The sequence below is a fragment of the Eupeodes corollae genome, chromosome 2 (genome assembly GCF_945859685.1).
Source record: "Eupeodes corollae chromosome 2, idEupCoro1.1, whole genome shotgun sequence".
NCBI lineage: Eukaryota > Metazoa > Arthropoda > Insecta > Diptera > Syrphidae > Eupeodes > Eupeodes corollae.
In genome coordinates, this window is record NC_079148.1 from 143,656,339 (window position 1) to 143,679,316 (window position 22,978).

A 22,978-nucleotide genomic window follows, 5' to 3' on the forward strand; every position below is an offset into this window, starting at 1 on the left:
TCGTGTAGTACGGTCGTGGAGCGTATATCTGTACTTAACAATATGTCAAATTTAAGTAAATAGACATCGGTACGAATTTCAAACTAATTATTAAATATTATCGATCAACACATTAGATTAGTTGACATTTTTGTCGATATGTATTGTTTTTTGACGTTTAAGTGGAGCATTCCTACTTTTTAAGCCATCTTTTTATGAAGCCAAATTTTTAAAATTCGCGAATGAAAAAATATAAACAAAATATTCACCATTAAAATTAAATATTGATATTTTATATGTTTTGCCTTACAAAAGTCCCAAAAACATTATAACTAAAATTAAGGTTGTGTTCCATTTATTTTGGCCATAGCTGTTTACGTGCGAGTATATTTTTATATACGAATAATATAATCGACAGCAGGAAAATCATTTATCGACACTCCATCATCATTTTCATGATATAAAGTGATTTAAAATTCTTAATATGCCCTAGAGCCGTGTCATGTCAAGCGTATCACGAACTAATTATGTCATCTATATGTCAAAGCGGATGCTTGATTGAATTGACTCTTAGCCTCTGGGTATAAGAGTTATGCCTATATACACTTTCAAGCACCGCCCGTCGTCGTCGCCGCCGATGCCGGCGCGCCTTCTTTACGAACAACTCAGTGTTTAGGAAAATTTACATATCAACAAATATACATAAATATGTATATACGAATATATATTTTATTTTTAAAGTTTGTTCTTATCTTTGACGCGAGTGCGATGATTTGAAACGAAGCGCGGAACTTAGCGTTTATATCGAATTTTGGAAAAACACATCATGCAAAAACTTTATGTCTAACACTATACAACTACGACTACAATACAGATACACAATGCAGATAAGCATCTGGGACAAGCCAAGAGAAGAAGAAGGAGAAAAAGGAAACAGGACCTGCTAAAATGGACGAAAGGATATAGAAGAGAGTTTATCTCATTCCTTGGTAAAGTAGGCATTGATAGAAGAACAGGGCTGTGGTTGGAGAGAACAGTTTTATGCTGATGCTTGCTTTGCTGGGGCTTTACAAAAGGACTGTTGTGGTGGTACCATCAGTGTTGCCGAGAGTAGGTTCTCGAATTGTTGTTCGTATGAAAATCGAGGTTCTTAAAAAATTTAATTAAATTGTAGCAAACATTTAACTTTAAAAATTTTATGAAAATGTCAGCATCCACATCATTTAACATTATCCATCTTCTATTTATATATTTTTTGCAAAACCGTTTATGTTTACAAATTTTTTTAAAATATTTTTTTATTGCATATTGAATGTCCTTGTGGTCTGAAATTTAAATCAAATCAAAATGAATTTAAAAATAAATCCTTTGAAATATGTAAAAACATTGCTAAACCGAGTTCTAATGTGCTGGATCCTTCAATTTGAGAGTCTAACAAATCGAAGTTCTTGATATATATATAGTATAAAAAAGCAATAACAGGTACTTATATGTTTAATAAAAAGTGTGACTTTTAGTTTAGTCAAAACAAAAAAATTAAGGAAACAAAAAAATATTTGTAATGGGCTTTTAGTTTAGCTAAAACAGATAATGGTTTGTAAGTGAGAAAAAAAGCAAAAAGTAGGAAGAAGAACCGCATATTTCTCAAGTTTTTTTTAATTTTTTTTAATTTTAATGGCTTTTAATTTGGTTAAAAACGAAAAAAAAGAGAAGATACAATCACTTTTACATCTTGTTACAACTCAAAACAAACTCAAACACCCGTTTCGATATTTTCTCCGATCTCCGTTTAGTACACCGACACATTCCTCTTGGGAAAGAAAACTAGAATAAAAGTAGAGCCTTCGGATTTCCTGTTATATTGGAAAAAGTGATAAAAAATGCAAAACATCTTCGTTTTGACCAAGGTTGCAAAGGGAACACACAGGGTTTAAGTCTGTTCTATGTGGTCTTTAATTTAAATCGAGCATTTCATTTCCAATCTTGAAGATCAAGCTCATTTCAGAAACTGTAAACCTTCTCTAAAGTAGTTTCCTTCACAAAGTTTCAGATTCAGTTGTCTGTATATATTCCTGGATGTTGATGCAGTCGCGCAACACGAAGCTTATACATCGAGTCATCTATAACATAGATACATTCATAAAGTGTATTTTTTATTGCTTCCACATTGTCCACTGGCAATGATATTGAAAGGTTATGTGCTACAGCAAGATCATACCAGTTTTTGACCGGACTATATCCACAACTAAAACAAATTTTAAGGAGTCTTTTTTGCAAGGTTTGGTCAGATCGCTTCATTACTTTGAACATAAAATCGGCGTTAGCCTTTAAGTTTTTCAAAAAAAATTGAGGTAAGCCTGACTCTAAGTGGATAGCATAATTAGGAGTGTTGATAGGTAACCTGAAAATTTGCTTGAAAAAATACCTCTGTATATTTTCCATTTCAACAAACAACAAACAAGTATTCACGGTGGCATTGAAGGCTTTAAAATTTGAAATTGGATCTACGAGTTTATTTGCGAAGAACTGGGACCACATTCTATTTATTGCAATTTTTGCAACGGTTGTTTTTTCTTTTATAAAGGTTTGAATGTTAAGATTATATGTCATTGTATACCCAAGATACTCCATTCATTTATGACCTCAATTATCTCACAATCTAAAGTCCAATCCCGCCCTAAGCCAATTGATCTATTTCGAGATCTGAAAACCAATATTTTGGATTTGGTGGTATTTATTTTAAGATCCCATAGATCACAAAACTGTTTTAGCTTGTTTTTCTGGAGCTGTAGAGTAAGCGGACTGTCTGATAAAATCATTAGATCGTCAGCATAAATCAAGACTTTAAGTGTAATATCCCCGAGCTGAACTCACCCAGGTATACTGTTTTCGACATCGTTCATATACAGTGCAAACATGATAGGGCTTAGAACACATCCTTGAGGGACACCTGCTTCACAACTAAATTCTTTAGATGCTTTTCTATCATTCTGAACAGATGCCATCATGTTTTCGAGAATTTTTTCGTAGACTCTGATAAATTTAGTAGATAAGCCAATTGCTGAGAGCTTATAGAGCAAGGACCTCCTATTAATAGTGTCAAAAATCGCTTTTAAATCAACGAAAAAGGCAGATAAGTTCAATTTGATCAATAGCTGAAAGGTTGGCTCGAAAACCAGCTTGAAGGCAGCTAATCATATTATTATCTTCTACCCAGGTCGTAAGTCTAGTACAGAGTATTTGTGTAAACACTTTTCTTAATGAATTAAGCACATCAACTCCTCTATAGTTCTCTGGCAAATCACGGTTACCTTTTTTAAAAATGGCTGTAATTCGAGACAGACGTACATTTTCAGGCACCTTCATCTCTTCAATGAATATTCTATTGAAAAAATTCGAACACATATTCCAAAAACTCAAAAGTAGCGTGTTTATAAAACTCTACTTAGATCCCATCAGATCCAGGTGCTTTGTTATTTTTCATTTTTTTTTAAAGCAGCTACTAGTTCAACCATTGTAAGATTGGAATCCAGTTCAGGAATAATGACATTGGGGAATGCAAAGCTCATTGTGTTTAGATTAGGGTCAGGCAGAAGTAGAGTTTCAAAATAATTAGCAAGTAGATTTTCATCAATTGTGAACAATACTCTCCTATTCCGCCCAATCAACACTTGTACTGTCTTTCAAAACGATTTCGAGTCCTTGCACTCAACGAGCTTAGAAGCAGTGTTTTTTAAATAAAGTTCTTTTTTGAGATTGCATAACCTTTTGTATTCTTGGTTTGATTGTTAATATTTGTAAATAATTTATTTGAAGGGGATCTTGTCTATGTAATTAAAAAAAACTTAAACAAATAACTTTGTATTCCTATAACAAATTTGAAGTAAAACTGAGTAAAACAAAAATTTTCTTAATTATTGTTTGGTCTTATGTTTTTTAAATACAATTTGGTCTAATACATTAAATAAAATCGAATAAATTGAACTAGCCACTTTTAAGAGAAAGGATTTTCAAAAAAATAAGTTGCCTCCTCAGTTTTAAAATATTATAAAACTGTTTTCTTTTGAGAATTTGGGTGTGCAATATTTTTTTAATTATTACCCGTGTTTTGTTGGAAAATCTATCAAAAGTATAGTAGGGTTTTACACGAATAACAAAAACAATATCCGCAGTATGAATACTACCGATAAAAATTAAAGTAGAATTTTACTACGAATGGGTTTTTGACATTTATACGATTCTCGAATGGATCTTATGTGATTTCGTTCTCAAATGTTGGTACGATTGATATTGCATTCGTATCTCGATGGCTCTGTTTGTTGAGTACTTGTGCATTTCAATTATGTGTTTTCCATTGGCTAAAAAAAAAACAATCTGTTACTGATGATATTACGAGTATTTAGTTTTGTTAATGAAAATGGATTAACTGGGCTTATTTCGTAAGAATAGAAAAGATAATTATGTTTTGCTATGTTGCCAGTAAAGGTTTATCTCAGTTTAGATAAAATAAATCTTTTTGGTGCTTCCACTGCACAAGAAGATTTTAAAAAGTATTGAGTTTGACAGCACTTTTTAAAATCCGAATGCTGTTTTGATGTTTCCTATGAAGTGCAAGTTCAGCATCATATAAGAATACGATACCTGAACTATTTTTAAAGAATCTCTCCAGATGTTTTCTTACCATTTCTTCTTGAAATGGAAAATGACAATTTTACTAGTTTTTTTTTTACTGAAGTTAATTTTAACTTTTGATTTTCACAAAACTTTCTTCTATTTGTGTGTTTTTTTTTTTAATTGAATTAAAACAAAACTATATTTTTTTACACAAACATGCAAATAAACAGACCATAATGCAATTTCTGTAAAACCAACTCCTCCACACAGGTTTTTCTTCACAAATTTGAATCGACTCCGATCCCCGACTTTAATCGAGTCAAATCAAGCTCATTTCAACTGGATTCAGTTATATATAAGAATTGTGATGAGCTTCAAGCTCGCTTCAATACCACATGTTAATCTAGTCGTCTACGTACAAACCCCCTTCTTGAAGTTTTTATTTTATGTCAAAGCTGCAATTGTTAAAAGAACTATTTTTTATAGAATTTCAATTTCCCGTTGTTTTCTCACTATTTCTTCTTAAAATGGAAAATGCAAATTTTGGTAGTTTTAGTTAGTTTTTTTTTTGCTGAAGTTAATTTTAACTTTTGATTTTGACCAAACTTTCTTTTATTTGGGTGTTTTTTTTTTTTTTAATTATTTTTTTGACGGAACTTCTTTCGGTTGTACCAATTTTTAAATACAAAAATCTACGCTTCGGCATTTTCTTTGGAATTTTCTACTATACTATTTATAGATTGCCAAAAAACCCGGGTATTGTATTTTCTTCTTGCATACAAAGCTCGAGTTAAACGATAGAAAAAGACAAATTTATACAGCCATTCCAGAGGTTTTTGCGGTACCAGTAACTTCATATTAGAAACGATTTTTGAATTTGCAATCCATTTTTTATATAAAAGTTTTGATTGTTACTCTATTATTTAGCATTGTTTGTCATTTAAAAAAGACAACATTTGATTTCAGGCCAATACCTCAAAATAAAAAACAAAAATTTGTAGATCATTCGGAACTCTCGCTTTTATGTGTTTGCACTTAATTGAGTTATGAGGTTTACTTATGAGGCTGACGATATACATTTTCCGAAGTGTTTATTTTTTTAAATTTAATTCATTTTGTATTTGTTTATAAACCGTACCTACACAAAATTTAAAATTTAAAATGTGTTCTTTGTTTTAAAAAATACAAAAATCAATTTTTTGAAATGCAATAAGATATCCATTTGGAGAATTTCTTTTTTTTTCAATAAAAACAAATACTGCATTTGTCAGAAATTTGATTAAAAAAATATCAAAAAAAATGTTCTCATTAGAACAAATCAAAATTTTTTAAAATTTTGTTTCCATTTTTGAGACCATTTACTCTTATTCATTCATGTTTAAAATCAAAATTAAAAGCATTAAAATAACGGAAAATTGGTAAAGAAAACATAACTAATAAATTTGTAAGGCATTTTTGGCGAATATAATCATATTTTTGAGTGCCTTAATTGGAAAAATTAATTTCTTAAGGTCCTAAGTCCAAGATTTCAAGTACACCACTCGTATGGAGGGTAATACATAATTTGACAATTTAATTGTTTGGTGCTAAAAATTGGTCTGCACTTCTTCTTGAAGAGAAAAGAATCTTTAATTAATGTAATTTAAGTTTGTAAGTCAGCCCTATTCTGCTATTCATCAGGGGAATTTTTTCTTGAATTTTTACTAATAACTATTCTGCTATACATTCGAAGTGAATCTGTGTGTGTCGGTAACGTCGGTAATACTGCGCTGTATTCTTCTAGTCACGTGAACGCATTTATTCTATACAATTAAAACTCCGCATAAGAAATGTAGCGGATTTTTCTTATTGTTGATAGTAAAATATAAGTAAAAACTAATTTATTGCTTAATTTAGAATAAATTTATATTAAACGACACACAAGGAACAATTTGCAACAATAATTTCTGTAATGAACTTTAATACAGATATTGCAAAAAATAATGCAAAACAACAATCCGAAGACCTCCGAGAGTTTTGGAATAGCCTAAGAGACGTGCTCAACCCTCTAGGACCACCAATGAAACACGTGGTTGATTTTTTTTTTTTAACTTTCTAACATTTTTCTGAACCTCTGTTTCAGAATTCTCTTATTTATCTGTTTACAATTGGAATAAAAAGTCCAACACTGTACATATACACAAATTAAACAATTGGATTGATCAAACTTAATTTTTGCAATTCTCAAGTTTGTCACATGAACAGCTATTTACGTGAATGTCAAATTGGTTTAGGATAATGTAGTTCACCCTATCGATAGCAGAATGCAAAGGCAGTGTAAAAGGGAATCGAACGGTTGAATCGAATATACGATTCACGTGAATAGCAGAATGTTTGTTTTGTTTTAAAATTTGTTGAGTGCTATTTTCCATGTTCTTATTTTTCATATTTCTTGTATTTGTCATATTTTTTTAACATAGTTCATATTTTTCATATTTCTTCATATTTTTAGTATTTTTATTTTTACTCATATTTTGGATATTTTTTACATTATTGATTTTTTAAATTTTCTTATTTTTTTGTTTTTTTTATTAAAACTTTAATGTTCTTTACACTTTTGAGTTTTGAATTTTGTATTTGCTGTTTTTTAAATTATTTCTTGAATTTTTTTTTCTTTCAAGTTTTTAATATAACAATTAATTATTTTATGTATTAATTTTCTGTTTTTTTTTTTGTATGTCTGACTTATTTTTAATAAAATAAAAAAAAAAACAAAATAGGGTTAGAAGCATATTTTATATTTCGTTAAAAGATATTTTGTATTGTTGTATATTTTTGATATTTTATCTATTTTATTCAAATATTTTATTTTTTTATATATGTATACATAAATAAATTATTTTCATTTTAGTTTTTCTTATTTTTTTCATGGTTTGTTTAATTTTTCAGTTTTTTTTTGCTTTTTTTTTTTAATAAAATAAAATAAATAATAAAATGTAGACACAAGGTTTTGTTTAGATTTCTCATATTTTTAACATATTTGTTAGTATTTTAATATTTATATATTTTGTTTTCACAATATTTAAATGGTTCTTAAATTTTTTGTTGTGTTGCGCTTGTCGTGTTGAAGAATTGTTTTCTGCATTTCTATCTGATTTTAGTTGTTTTTTTAAATTTTGTTTTAAAATGTTTGTGTTCTATTTTTTATATATTAATTGTATCCTTTGTATTTTCTTAATTTTCTTAATGTTTTTTTTAATTTTATTTGTTTTGTTTTTCTCCTGAAAAAAATTGTTTAGTGTTTTTTTTTCAGTTTTAAATTTTGTATTTGAATGTTAGTTTGTTTCATATTTATTAATACTTCGAATTGTGTTATTATGTTTTGTATTGTTTTTTAAAATTTATATTTTGCCCATTTTTTATAAAATTAGATATAAAATTATTATTGCCCACATATATTTTTTATACTTCTCATATTTTGTCTAATCATTTTTTTACTTTTACACATTCTTGATATACAAAAAATAGTGGCAAAATTATTTGCACATTATAACTGTCGAAATTATTTGCACATCTTTGGATTAGCACATTTTACACACTGGAAGCAAAAAAAGTGTTTTTTTTTAGGAAAACAAAACTCTGTTGTGCTTCCTCCTTCTGCCGCAATAACAGCAGTGAGGCGCCTTGATATTGAGTATATCAAGTTTAGAAATTATTCTGATGGAACCGTACTCCAAGCTGTTTTAAACTCTTCCCAGGTTTCATTTGAAGATATTCCAATGTCTTGAGGAATTTTTGATTTAACAAGATGCCAAACATTTTCAATGACATTTAGGTCAGGGCTCTGCCGGGCCATTTTAAAATTTCTTGGTCTTCCTTAGATAAAAACGTTTTTACTGTCCGGGCCGTATGTATGGGACCATTATCTTGTTGAAGGATGAAATTACTCCCGATGAATATTGACCCTGCCACTAGTGCAACATCATTTAGTATTTCCAAATAATGTGACTTTGTCATAGGGTTGGAGCATCTAACAATTGGTCCCACGCCACAATATGATATGCATCCCCACATCATAATTTAACCTTCTTTGGAATGCCTTGTGGGTTGTGTAACGGGTCGTTTGTTATTTGATTGACGATAATAAAATTTCTGGCCATAGTTACTATCCAACGAACAAGCAGTTTCATCAGTCGAAAGTACACTTCTCCAAAAGGTTTATTAATATGCTCTTTAGCGAATTATAGTCTGAGGATTTTATTTCTGAGGTCTTTTTTGAATGACGTAAGCGATAATATTATTCTCTTTCAGCCCCCGTCGTAGCGTCCTCTCACTAATAGCGTTTCCACGATCTTTGTTCAAATTACTAAGCACATTTCGAACTTTTATACAGGGGTTACTTTTAAAAGAACGGATCATTTTTGTGTCTTCCTTCTTGGTCGTTAGCCCTTTTTCTTCCTCTACCAGCAAGATTTTTTACACTACCATGAGTTTTTTGTTTATAAATAAGGTAAAAAACTGTCCTCCAGGCGCAGATCGTACGTCCGTACGTTCTTAAAACTTAGTTATGTTTAAGCGAAAACTTCTTTTTCACAACAACGGTTACACTTAAACAAAATAATAATAAAATAAAAGAAAAACGCCACCAAAGCCATCTTGCGACAGCCATCTCAGCAAACAATAAAAATCGATCGAATTGATGTCGCAGAATTGTAGTGGCAGGCGTTTGTTCAATCTCCCCTTATTGGTGTTTTAGTTAGTGGGGGTTGGGCAGGGGGAAGCAAGCATAAGCACAAGTAGAAGCACAAGCCCAGCAAAGATGTGATTCTTCAGATACAATCTGCAATATATTTTATTTTCTCTTATTTATCATCATCTCATGACACTTAAACATTCGATTTAAGAACAGGGTAGATATAGTACCTACCCCACAGCCCCTACTCAAGCCCCACAATAGCAGCAGCATCATCATCATCGTCATCATCATCGTTGAAGAGCACACTAAACCCTTTTTTTCTGCTGGCTCGGCTGGTTTATTTTCGTTGTCGTTGTCATATCAAAAGAATAAGTACCTCGCTGAAGCCGAATCCGAGGAACTCTGAAGGGTGGTTTAAGTTGGTTTGGTTTTCGTTATTTTTGTTTTGGGTTAGGTTTGAGGGGGGGATTTGTTGGTGGGTGGTTGATTGGGTGGAGATATGGGTGTGGAAGGATTTCAAGAGCACCAATAGGAAGTTATCAGGATGAATTTAATCAAAAAAAAAAAACGGTTATGTGCCATCGCTAAGAGAGAAAGACTCAACAAGACCCAGTTTAAGGATGATAATGCCCTCCTAATATAATATATACTTTATAGTAAAGGATATAGGACTATAACTGTACACTAGTAGGTACTCTGGAAAATCTAAAAAAGATTGAAACCCAAGATATGTAATATCCTTGCGGATAAGTGTGCTGTTCTGTGCTGTGCTGTGCGTGTGTAAATAAAAATGAAAGTATTTTTCAAATGTTTTTCAGATAACATTCGAAATTGAAGGGGAGTTATTGAATGGGGTTTTTATCTTCCATATTTTTTTCTTCTTCTACTGTATGTGGTGTGCGTAGTATTATACCTATACTATACGTATGTACATGTACGGCCCTCAAAAGATATTAGACTGACTCAAGCTTTATTATTGTACATCATCATCATTTTCAAAAGGATGATCAAGATGATGGAACAAATATACACACACATATATATTTTTTATTGATTTATAAGTGATTTTTGTTTGTATTGAAAAAATAGTCAATATAAAGATAAGTTGATTAGTTTATTTAAGTTAGTTGAAGAAAGTGAAGTTTACTTATTTAGTTTGTTGATTGTTCGTTTCTTAAATTGAGTAGAAGAATTTATTTGGTCGATTGTTCCTACAAGTCTCTAGGAAAGATCTTGGATCTAGTTTTTGTTTTTTTGAGGCAATAGGTTAATCATAAACTTGGATTTGAACATGCAGAAACTAAGCTTCTAGAGTATTTCAGAAAATGATGCACTTTCACCATCGAAGTGAATTTTTTTTAACGCATCACGAAAGTTGAATTGATAAAAACAAGGAATAAAATAGGACCAGAAACAGATCTGTGAGGGACAACAAGGGTACAGCAATATTTTGGAAAATGTTGGTAAAAATTTGATGGATGGTAAGGTGCAATTGCAAATGTGTTTAATAACTATTTCTGCATCATTATTTTCTTCCACTAATTTTTGTATTATTGTATGCGACCGCTTTGATATTACTGCTCTAAACCATGATGAGTCTGATTTTAATAGTTTTATTTTCAATTAGACTTCAGGTCTTAAAATTCTTGAAAGTATCAATAAATTAGGTAATTCTTATTCACGTGTTGGGGATAATTTCTTCAGTCTAGTTCTCAATAATGTGTTTGTAAATTTAATCGATATTGTTTAGGTGACTTCTTTACTGAAGACTTATAAGATAAATATAATTATAAACCCATTTTCCTGTTGTTGAAAACTCTTACTTCAATTCTGTTTTTCAATCAGCAATAGTCTATATAGAAGTTAATTTTGTTTTAGTCATCATAATAAGCTAGTTTATGGCTTTGCTAAAGCAAATATCTTAAAAAGCAAGAATTGGAGAACATTTCAGTGTATGTAATGTTTTGGCACATGATGTTCCACAAGGATATGTCCTTGGTCCTATATTATTCCTTGTTCACATCAAATCGCTTTTCTACCAAAGTTTGTGTGACAAAGTCAAGGCTTTTGTGGATGAATTAGTAATTGCTTAAGTCTCTACAAACGCTCTTTATTGCTGATACCAACAATTTTCTTTAACATTTAAGGAATATGGTTCGCCGTTCTTAAAGTAAAAAATTAAAAACCTGTAGAATCAATTGCTGTTTTGTAAAAAAAAATTGTGATGTCCAGTCTTACCCGTTCTATCTTCTTTCAAAAAATTAGTTTTTACGTGTGACATAAAAAACATATGACAAGTAAAAATTCGTAAATATTTCGAACTTAAGAATTTAACAAAACATGAAATGATGACTTTTTAGGTGTCGAAAAAAGGGTCCCAGATTCTGACCGTCCTTTTGTCTGTTAATCACGTTACAACCCAAGCCACTTGGTGTATTGAGTTCGAAATAAAAAATTGAAGTCTTAGCAGGTTTGCCTCAGGTGTTTTTTCATTTATTTTTTTTAAGAGATATTTTTGAGGAGGGTACCCCACTACCTTTGTTAAGCTAAGGTAACTCAAGGGTTATTAATACCCTTAATATGTTTAAAGTTTAAACAGAATGCGAGCTTTAAGAAAATAGGGAAGGATGAAATAGGAGATACCGATGCACATTGGTCTTAACGTTTTGAATGTTAAAATGATAGGGAAAAACAAAGTTGGGTAAAGCATTCCACATTCTCGATGTGCGGTTAAAAAAAAATCTCTATACTTGACAGTACGTCCGAAACTGAGCTCAGTGGTAAACTGATGAACATTCCTAGAAATACGAGTATTACGGCTGAATTGTTTGAGAGGGGAATGCAACTGGCTAATTCGACAGAACACTATTTATAAAAATATCGGTAGAACAACGAAAGGCTTGAAACGGCGGTAAGGGGTAACAAATTTCTTGCACCGTCTAAGATATCCTAAGCATCTAGCAGCATGTTTGCCAATATCGAATATTTGATCATTGAGATTATCTGTGATACACATACCGAGTTCTGAAAGTTGATTAGTTTCCTGGATGCAAGTGCCCATCATGGATAGCGGCATTTGGGGTGGGTTACGCTTTAATGACAGAAGACAGCATTTTGGAAGCATTAAATTCTACACGGTTAGTAATTCCCCATTGGACAATACTGTAGAATTTAATGAGCTTATCATACGCTGCCGTTGAAGTTCCACATCCGAACGAGAAGGATGTGAGTCTAGAAACGAATGTGAAAAGCTGAGAGTACTGCCTTCAGCGAAACAGTTCATGAAGATACGAAAGAGAGTCGGAAACAAAACGGAGCCCTGAGAATCACTAGCATTTATTTTATGAATTTCAGACTTGAAACCATCCAATACAACTTGTATTGAACGGTAAGAAAGGTAATTTCTAATTCAACGAAGAAGAGATTCATCAATACCAAAAACACGCATTTTCGATAAGAGAGCTTGGTGCCAAACTCTATCAAATGCTTTTGAAATGTCAAGTGCAATAATCTTACTTTCTCCAAAACGATGTATGGATTTGTTCCAATGTTCGGTGAGATGAACCATGAGATCACCAGTGGACCTATTGCTAGGAAAGCCGTACTGTCGGTCATTAAGAAGCTTCCGTTCTTCATGATAATTCTTAAGCTGCAAATTAATCAGCGTTTCCATGACCTTGGAAAGAAGGGACTTTAGTGCTATTGGACGATAGTTGAGGGCGAGGAAGATTCGCCTTTTTTAGGGACAGGCTGTACAAATGCTGTTTTCCATCCGCTTGGAAAGAGACCTGTAGAGTAGGAAAGTTGAAAAAGCTTACGCAGTGGTTTTACCAGCGTTGAAGAACACCTCTTCAGAACAATGGGGGAGATACTATTCGGGTGGATTTGTGTATGTCAAGGTCTTTCAGTACTCTAGCAAGTCTACGAGTGCGAAAGAAGATTCGTCCCATAGAATCATTTTCGCTCTCAAGACCAGGAGGACTTATGATACTTTCCGGTAGCGTCGAATTAACAGCAAACTGTGCTGCAAGCAAATTGGCTTTATCGATCGAGCTCACATAGGGAGTGTCATTGTGGACGAGCGTTGGAACTGAAGATAACGTGGTGTTTCGTATGTTTTTCACAAATGACCAGATATTTTTACTACGTTTGGGACATTGTAGTATTTTTTGCCTTAATTTCTGATCATGCAAAAATTTGATCCGTCGAATATGACTATTACAGGTCTTTCTAGCTTGTTTGAACTTATTCTGGTTTTCCTCAGTTAAAAAACTTCAAAAATATTCAATCAATAAATTGAAGTCGTTTTCTGTAGAGACAATTTGGAATGCAAACCCAAATGTTTGATTAATAAGTTTTAGCTCAGTACTTTTAATTAATTCTTAAAATATTTGAGTTGAAAATAAGTTTTTCCAATTTTATTTTAGTTTTTATGTTTTTGTAAAAATTCCAAATGTAAAATCATCGGGGTTGGCAATTATTTTCGTTTTTAATATGTTCCTGATTTTTTTAAACAATTTTTTAAAGTAATGAAGGGTGGTTAAATTTAAAGGGCCGATGTTGATTTTGAATAAAACACAAGTTACTGTAGAAATTACTGCTAACTCTTTTTAAAATGATAAAATTTGTATGATTCAATTATGTCTCGAACAAAATATCGCCCAAATGGCCGCTGTTAACTTGGCGTCGTACCTTCATCGGATAGTCCACATTTTCGATGACGCTGAGGTATTATTGTGGTTCTATGCCTTAATGTTCCAAATAATCTCGTTAACTGCGTGTCAAATGGCACCATCCTCTTGAAACCACTATCGTTCACATCCATAACTTCTAATTCAGGCGATAAAAAGTCTTTTATCATCTGACGATAGCAAACACAGTAACTGCCTGCCCGGCTTTATTTTTTTTTAAATACGGCCCGATGATTCCGACAGCTCATATGCAGCACCAAACAGTCACTCTTTGTGGGTGCGTTGGTTTTTCGACAATCGCTCTTGGAATATCATTCGTCCTCTTGCCATTTCTTGCCACCATTCTAACCATTGACGACGCGCTTGAAATAGACAAGAAGCTTTAGTTCTTGTGTGAACTAAAACATCGTAATGTTCTTGAACGATGTGCATGAGATGTGCAATTGTTAGGCACGACGACAAGTTGAGGTGGATGCACTATAACGAAGAGCAGCAATACTTTGTGCAGTACAAGCTGCACAAACCCGATTTTTCCAATTGTAAGCACATTTGGAATCACGAAGTGCATAATATGCATTTTGATTTGAACGCCCATTTTTAAAACAAGCTTGATTAATTTTAACGCGTTGCTCCTTTGTGTGTCTTCCCATGGCTCAAATTGAATTAGTCTAAAATTGAGAAATATCCAACAGAATCCAAAAAAAAAACTGCATTGTAAATGTGGTTCACAAGCAACATCGGCCCTTGAAATTTAACCACTCTCTACATATTTCGAAAAAACTTTCTTTTTCTATGAAATGTTTATATTTCCATTTAACTTTAACTAAAAAAATTTCACACAAAAGTTAATTAAAAAAAAAATAAATATGAATGAATTATTTTTTAAAGTTTCTTACAAGCATTTTTATGTTTTATTCGAATGAACTTGCCTAACTTATGCAAAATAAAGTTTAAATTTTACCTTGAAAACTAATCCACTACTTTAACACAACTAACGAAAAGCTATTAGCCAAAGTATAATATTTTGTTTGTGACGGCAAGAGCTCTTAATTTGTTTGTAAATTAATTACATTTAAAAAGTGTTGCCCTCTCCACAAAACCTGTCCACCTGAAAACATAAATTTTACTGGAATTTAAGGTCCTCACTCCTTGCCTTGAAAACCAAACAATTTCCAACTAAGAAAAACCTCCTCAACTAACTTTAAATTTATAAATTTATATTTCAACTTAAATCATATCTGAGTATATTAAAACAAAACTGTTGATGCAAGAAGTCAAACTCATCATCATCATCAGTATATAAAAAGATATCACCCAGAAAGTCACAATAAACCATAAATAAATAAATAAAATTTCAAACTCAACTTAACTTTCTGCTTGATGATAAATAAAATCATCAAAAGTCAAAACCCCAAAAAACGAAGTTCCAATATAAAAACCAATAAATTTACTCAAATGCCAACTTAATCTTTAATATCAATTCTATATATCTTGAAAGTTCTATATCTATTTATGTGTGTGTACATTCGAAAAAAGGACATAAATAAAAGAGAAAAAATAATAAAACAAAAATGCAATGAACCATCAAGTTTATATTGAAGACGCACATCAACGATTTATCGAAGCTCAAAGCACATTTATATAAATTTTCTATAAAGCTTTGTTCAACGGATTGTGAATAAACGAGTTATCAATTTATAGACGTTTCTATATTTTTGGATTTTAATTTCAAAAATCTTCATTTTATTTACCACCCCCTCAAGCCCATCCCACAACCCCTTTTAGAGTTAGAAACAGACCGAAAGTCAGACAGGGAGAAAAAAAAGTTATAAAGCACGTCATCAAAGAAATAAATTACCCCCCTTCAAAATGGCAGGATTATTTATGTCAAGCCATTGCCGTTGATGAAATTAATCTTCTCCTTCTTCTTCTATTTTTCAAATGCTCTACGATAAAAATTAAGAGATTTTTATATAATTTTTTAACTCAGTCATCGGTAATGACTTCGCATAGGGTGTAGTGTGTCAAAGCGCGCTTCTTCCCAACCCAACGAATTTTATATCCCTACGAATTTACCAAAGCATCCTTAATTTGGAATTCGTATCCTTTTTTCCTTAAAAAAATGTTTTAGAATTTCCTTTTTTTTCTCTCTCTTTAGAAAAAAAAAGATATGAGCAGCAAAGACTTGTGTACGTTAAAATTAACCCCAACTAACTTGAAGGTACATCCAAGTTCCATTAAGAGATTGTTGCATGTACTACTCGTGTGGTGTTTCCAGATAATAATTCACTTTCGTCTTCGACTTCCTTTGGGCATGGATATCTATGATTTTAGATCTTTCACATGTTCTTATGAACTTTTGACTTTCCTTATATAGCCTTATGATGGCGCTTCCCTTGAGGAAGTATTCTTAGAACTTTACCCGGTAAATCTACTAAATACTGTGACCTGTTAGTGTCGTGCTATATTATTTCTCCTCCCTTAAGAGACTCACGTTTCATCGTCGTGGTGTCGCCCGATGCCGCCGTTAACACAGACCAACTTGACAACCACAAACAATTTTGCCTCTTTTTTGAACCAATACCAACCCCACTGTCATTTCATTTAGATGGCTTCGCTTTTATAGGAGAGAAAGAGAGAGAGTTGGAGGGAGAGGTTGACGGTTAATTGCAATTCTATAATAAAGTACAGATAATATATCAAATTTCAACGTATCCTTATAATTTATATGTGCGAGCCTTTGTTTGAGTCGTCCTCATTTATATACACACACAAAAGGGTGTCCCAAAAAATAAGTCAGATTTAAAAAAAAATCCTTAATCGTTTCCTTTTTGGGGGTTTAGTGCTTTAACGTAGGTCGGGTATAACTCAACACAGTCGAGTTGGTCATGACACAACTCATCACATTCAACTCATCCCAATCACAAGGAATAATTCATCACACAACACATTGAATTAAGACAGGATAAGCTGAATATGAAGACTTGAGTTAGCCCGCTTTTAGCTGTGTCATTTTTTGAGTGTTAAACAGGGTTTTTGAATGAACTATTCATATCCAGAAAATGGACTTTCTTGAAGGTAGCAATAATTAAGACAAATTTTTAATCGATTTGAGATCTTAAATATTTTTATAATAAAATACAGAACAAGCAAAAGGTTATAGAACTATAGCCGAAGATCTTACCCCACTCTCATATCGAAGAAATATTTCGGGCCTTGCTGAATTAGTCAGCTGTATTCGCATCTCTGTAAAACTTGCATTTTTTGAAATGTCCACCTGTGAGCTCATTTTCGTTCGAACTGTAAAATATTGGGATTATTTTTTAACCGTACATCAAGAATGTGTTTTCGTCCAATCATTGTTTTTTTCCTAACGGTATTAAATTACAGGTTTATTATAATTTCGAAAACTTCTAATCGATTTGAGATCTTAAATATTTTTATTTGAAAATACAAAACAAGCAAAATATGGCTGAAGATCTTACCCCATTCTCATACCGCCGAAATATTTCAGGCCTTGCGGAATAAGTTAGCTGTATTTCTCCATCTCCAAAGAAATCAGGTGTAAAACTTGCATTTTTAGAAATGTCCACCTGTGAGCTTAATTTCGTTCAAACTGTAAAGTATTGAGATTCTTTTTTAGCCGCACATCAAGAATGTGGAAACTTTTACCTATATCTGTTTTCCATCCAATACTTTTTTTTTCTAACGGGTTTAAATTTAAGGGTAATAATAATTCAGAAAACTTTTAATCGATTTGAAATCTTAAATATTTTTATTTGAAATACAGAACAAGCAAAAGGCTATAGAACTATGGCCGAAGATTTTACACCACTCTCATATCGCTGAAATATTTCAGGCCGTGCGGAATAAGACAGCTGTATTTCCCCATCTCCAAAAAAAATCAGCTGTAAAACTTGCATTTTTAGAAATGTCCATCTCTGAGCTCATTTTCGGTCGAACTGTAAAGTATTGGAATTTTGTTTTAACCGTACATCAAGAATGTGGTTCCGTCCAGTTATTGTTTTTTTCCTAACGGTATTAAATTAAAGGGTAATAATAATTCCGAAAACTTCTAATCGATTTGAGATCTTAAATATTTTTATTTGAAACTACAGAACAAGCAAAAGGCTATAGAACTATGGTCGAAGATCTTACCCCATTCTCATATCGACGAAATATTTCAGGCCTTGGGGAATTAGGCAGCTGCATTTCCCCATCTCCAAAGAAATCAGGTGCAAAACTTGCATTTTTAGAAATGTCCACCTGTGAGCTCAATTTCGTTTGAACTATAAAGTATTGAGATTCTTTTTTAACCGCACATCAAGAATGTTGAAAATGTTACCTATCTCTATTTTTCCGTTCAAGCCTTGTTATTTTCCTAACGGGTTTAAATTTAAGGGTAAAAGTGAGTGTTTTCTAATACAGAACATAATTAAAAAGATCTTTTTTTAAGGACAATGCGTTCCCCAAGCTATATTCAAAATTTCGATTGAATCGGGACTGAGTTATGAGTTCGGCCAGCTAAAAACATGCAGTATTGAGAAACACGCTTCAGAAGTTATAAGTCGTGGAAAATCAGAAATAATTTTGCAATATTTTAAAATACCTTATTTCCAAAACAGGGTTACAAAACTTCAAGTTTTTTAACGGCCATTACATTCTAAGGTGACCTGCCTTCTTAACTTATTTTTTGAAACAATAGTTTTTTAAACGATTAAGTTTTCCTGAATTCGATTAAATTAGCCTTATAATTTGTCCATCACATCAGGTTTTTAAAATACACTTCTTGAAAAATGTTAAAAACTTCCAAAAACGCCGTTATTATACAAAATTGAATGATGATTTTGCAAAATGCAAATCTTTGTCTTTTAGAGTTTTTAAAAAATCGTTTCATTTAAATTTCAGTGCTGAAAACTGCTCAAAGTTAAAAATACTCGTTTTCCAAATTATTTTTATATTTTTTAACATATTTCAAAAACATGATGTGCTAACCTTGTTTAGGCGACGGATTCGTTACAAAACCATAAATTCAATTCAAATCGCTTAACTCTTTTATGTTAAACAAAACGTTTAGACATTTTTTAAGATTTCAGTAAAAAATGATGAAAATTATAAACTTCTGAAATTTTTTTTGAAAATCTATATAGCACAGTAAATATTTTTAGTGAATATTGAAAATGGGGATTAGGAATTTGGAAAACCATCGCGAATTTTACTTAAATAACTTCAAAGAACATTATACACATTTTTTTGAAAGAATTTTCAAAAGTTAGTAACTCAAAAACTGACGTACTCAGTATCGGGTTTGAATTTTGTCATCGGATTTGAATTAAAGCCGTTTGAAAAATGCATGAATTCCCGAAGTTTTTTGTTTTGAAACACCCTAATACACAGTAAGTGTAGTGTTATGTTATATTGCGCTACGAGGACACACCAGCTAGACCAAAAACACCTCAACGCTTTGCTCTATTCTGCTACAAACGAGAGTGTCGTCTATAGTGAACTATGTGCACGACCGACAGCACCAGGGCAGAGACAGAGATACCTTTCACATCGGAGTTCAAGGAACCATTGAAAATGATAGCACTTCCAACACCACCGCCATCGCCACCATCACCATCAGGACCTGGCGACCGCACCGCCGCCGCCACATTTCTGAGTCAGGAACTGCCATTTGGATAATTGCAGGTTGTCCTGTCCTATATATTTTCCCGGTGTGATGGCTATGCTGAACTATATACGAGGACGACGACGACCGACGACGGTGATGGCGATATGGTGCTTCGTTTTAGTTGGTCCCTTTGGTCGGTCAATCACTCGATATTAGAAGTTGAGATGGTAGAAAATGTTGGATTTGGGGGAGGGGTAGGTGGTGGTGGTTTAGAGGGAGGATATGATGCGATAGAGGAATTAATATGAAATAAAATTGATTTCTTACGACCTGGCATTTAAGTTGGAGGAGGTGTGTTATGTATGTTGCGATGTGTTATGATATTACTCCCCTGACACCAACACCGTCACCGACACTGACACCGACACCACATAAAGGTAGTTTATTTTTTTCCTCTTAACTTTCTTCATCATCGCCGTTCGCTCGTCGTCCTCATCGTCGTCGTCCTTGTTAATGGGCTTTCCTCAATATACGGAGGAACTTCGATGATGCGTGGTTTGGCAAGCGAATATGCCCTCCTTTCCATTTTGGTCTCAAACACTCTCTTGGTGTTCCGGGATTTTAATGAACAATGAAAGCTGGTGGTTCAGGAGTGGTTTCAGGACTGATTTCATCAGAAGAGTGTCAATATGGTTGTGGGCGGATTGGCATACCGATATGTTCTTCTCCGTCGTCCTTAAATGCGATATAAAAAGACAGACAGGACGACAACCAACGACACTACTACGACGAGAAACTACAAACGTCGAACGACACGTCTAAGGACGACGACGGTAACGGCAACGATACGGCATAAGGACGAAGGCACATCAACTATGGAATATTGGTTTTACGAGCTTAAATTTAAGTTGATTTGTGATCGAAAACGAAAAGGAACTTAGTAGGTTTTTGGATTTGGAATTGGATTGGGGTTAGTAGGTTTCTCTTTCGACAGAAATTCAAAGCAAAGAAACTTTGAGTTAAGTTCCTCCTTATTTGTATTCAATAAGTGATTAATTTGAAAAAGTTTTCCCATGAATTAGGAGGTGTACCTTACCAAACGACCTAAATAAATGTTTTTTTTTTTGTTATTGGTTTGATTCGCTTCTCAACGTTAATAGTTTGTTTGGATCCTAGAAAAACCTTTGAAGAGTTTTAATGGCATTCGAATAAATGCAGGATTGTTGAAATAGTTTCTCAAAAGCTCATAGGTGATGAAACGTCTATTTGAGGTTTTTTGTGTGTGTTGTGATATCGGAGTCAATGAAGTTTAGGTGTGTGGTGCTTTGGAAATTATTTTGAAAAACCTTATTATGAGGTTAAAGTGGAAAAACCTCAATTGGGAGAAAAGGATTGAGAAAGTTTGAGTTTTTTTTTGTAGTGGTTCTTTTGAGACCTTATAAGAACTTAGGTTAAATAAATAATATTTTTAGATGTTTAAAACATATGTACTGGTTTTAGTTACAGATGTTAAAAAGTTTACAATTTTCATCAGATTGCTCACCGAAGGTATCAAAACTTTGGAAATATGACCTCTGACATTTTTGTCAGCTTGTAACAAATTGCTTCATTTTATTTTATCAAAACAGTTAAGGTAAACAAAACAGAAAACATTTCCCTTAACCTTATTTATTTTTTCATTTACTTTAGTCAAACAACTTGCATTTATATCAAATTCACTTAAACTTATTTTCTCTTATATGAATGTTTTTACACGGCTACATAAATATATATGTATATGATAAACCGTACACAAGGGATGTTTCAAAAAGGTAGATAAAGTCGTTTTGGAGTACCTATACCTTTTTCCATGGGTACTTTCCAAAGTTATATCTCATTTTAGAAATCCTCATCTCATGTTAAAGAGGGGACTGCAGTTGTTATAGGTTACTTATTTTTATTATATTTACTTTACTTTATGCAATTTGTAATATATAAAAATTCCCCATAGATCTTGAGAAGTTCTGATAAGTATACTCTTGGCGTTTTTATTTTTATATAACTTTAACAACCATAAAAACCTAAAATAAGTCTAACAGCAGCAAAAAAGATATAAGACTTCTTAAAACCACTTAAATAATAATAAACCATGACACTTGAAAATAAAATAGATTAGAGCATACAATTTTATTATGTAGGACAATATTACAAAAATATTGATACTTCACTTTTTTAAATTTGAGTTACGGTTATAATTTTTCAAAAATGGAGACAAATCTTACAAAAATTTCAATTCAATTCATCGTGATCTTAATTTCACATACATATTTTAGTTATCAAAGGTTGAGGTCGCATGAAATTTGGGACACACAAAATGAAATCGTTATACAAATAACAATAATACAAAAGTTAAAAAATAAAAAAAAAAAAGCCGCTGGGATGCGACCCACACTGATAACTTCCCATCCCGTCTGTCGCTTTGTCTTGCTTAAAAGTTTGTCTATTTGTACTTGTATCAATTTTTACCAAATTTGCGTACTATTTTTTGTAGATTTTATTTTTTATGAAAAAACGGACTGTTGGATTTTTATATAAAAATTACTGAATATCGAAAACAATATTTTCTGTGAAATAAAATAAGTTTGAAGCCAATATTTTTAATTTTTGAAAAACTATTTGAGTCGAAAGTAATTTTTTACCAAGTTTTAGTACTGTTTTTTTTTTTAGAGTTTTTTTTGTAAAAAAAACTGTCAATTCGTTTTTTTTTTAAATTTTACCGAATGTTGAAAACAATATTTCTTATAAGATAAAATAAGTTTGAAGCCAATATTTTAAATTTTTGAAAAGATATTTGAGTCGAATATACGTAAATAAAACACGTGCAAGATTTTATAAAAAGGTACATAAGTTCAAGACTTTAATATTTTCAAACATTTTAAAGTTTATCCACTTGAAAAGAAAATATTAGGTTAGGTAAGGTTATAGTGGCTGTCCAAGATGGAAACGGACACACTTAGGCCAGTTTAATGGCCCATTGTGATACCACATGAATCTGAGGCTTCCTCCTAAGCTCAATGGAACCAGCTTGAGTCCCCCTTCTTCCTCGTCCATAGCTTCTGTAAAAGTCATTTGAGAATACGCCGAGTCACGTGGCGTGCTTCCCTATTAGTCAGTGTCCGCTTATGACACCTATTATCGAGCTTATATGCGATCTGCTTAGAGAAAGCAAGCACCTTCAACGTTTTAAATCCAGTGTTGGTCAGATGTTTTTTGTGGCTTGACACGTGGTGATGTTGTTCCACCTGGTGCCTGCCTCGTCACAGCGTCTTGCATTAGCAGCAGTTTATAAGTAGCGATTGGTATGCCAGTACTTGCCAAACGTGACAGCATGGGCTGTACTCTACCGTTCCTGGCGAGTTCATTTGC

At 32.4% G+C, this 22,978-nt stretch overlaps 1 protein-coding gene across 2 annotated transcripts in view; it reads left to right on the plus strand.

The window, feature by feature from the left end:
• Positions 1-22,978, plus strand: part of LOC129947255 (bifunctional heparan sulfate N-deacetylase/N-sulfotransferase) — a 339,584-nt gene that overhangs the window by 86,549 nt on the left and 230,057 nt on the right. The gene's annotated exons all lie outside the window — the stretch shown is intronic.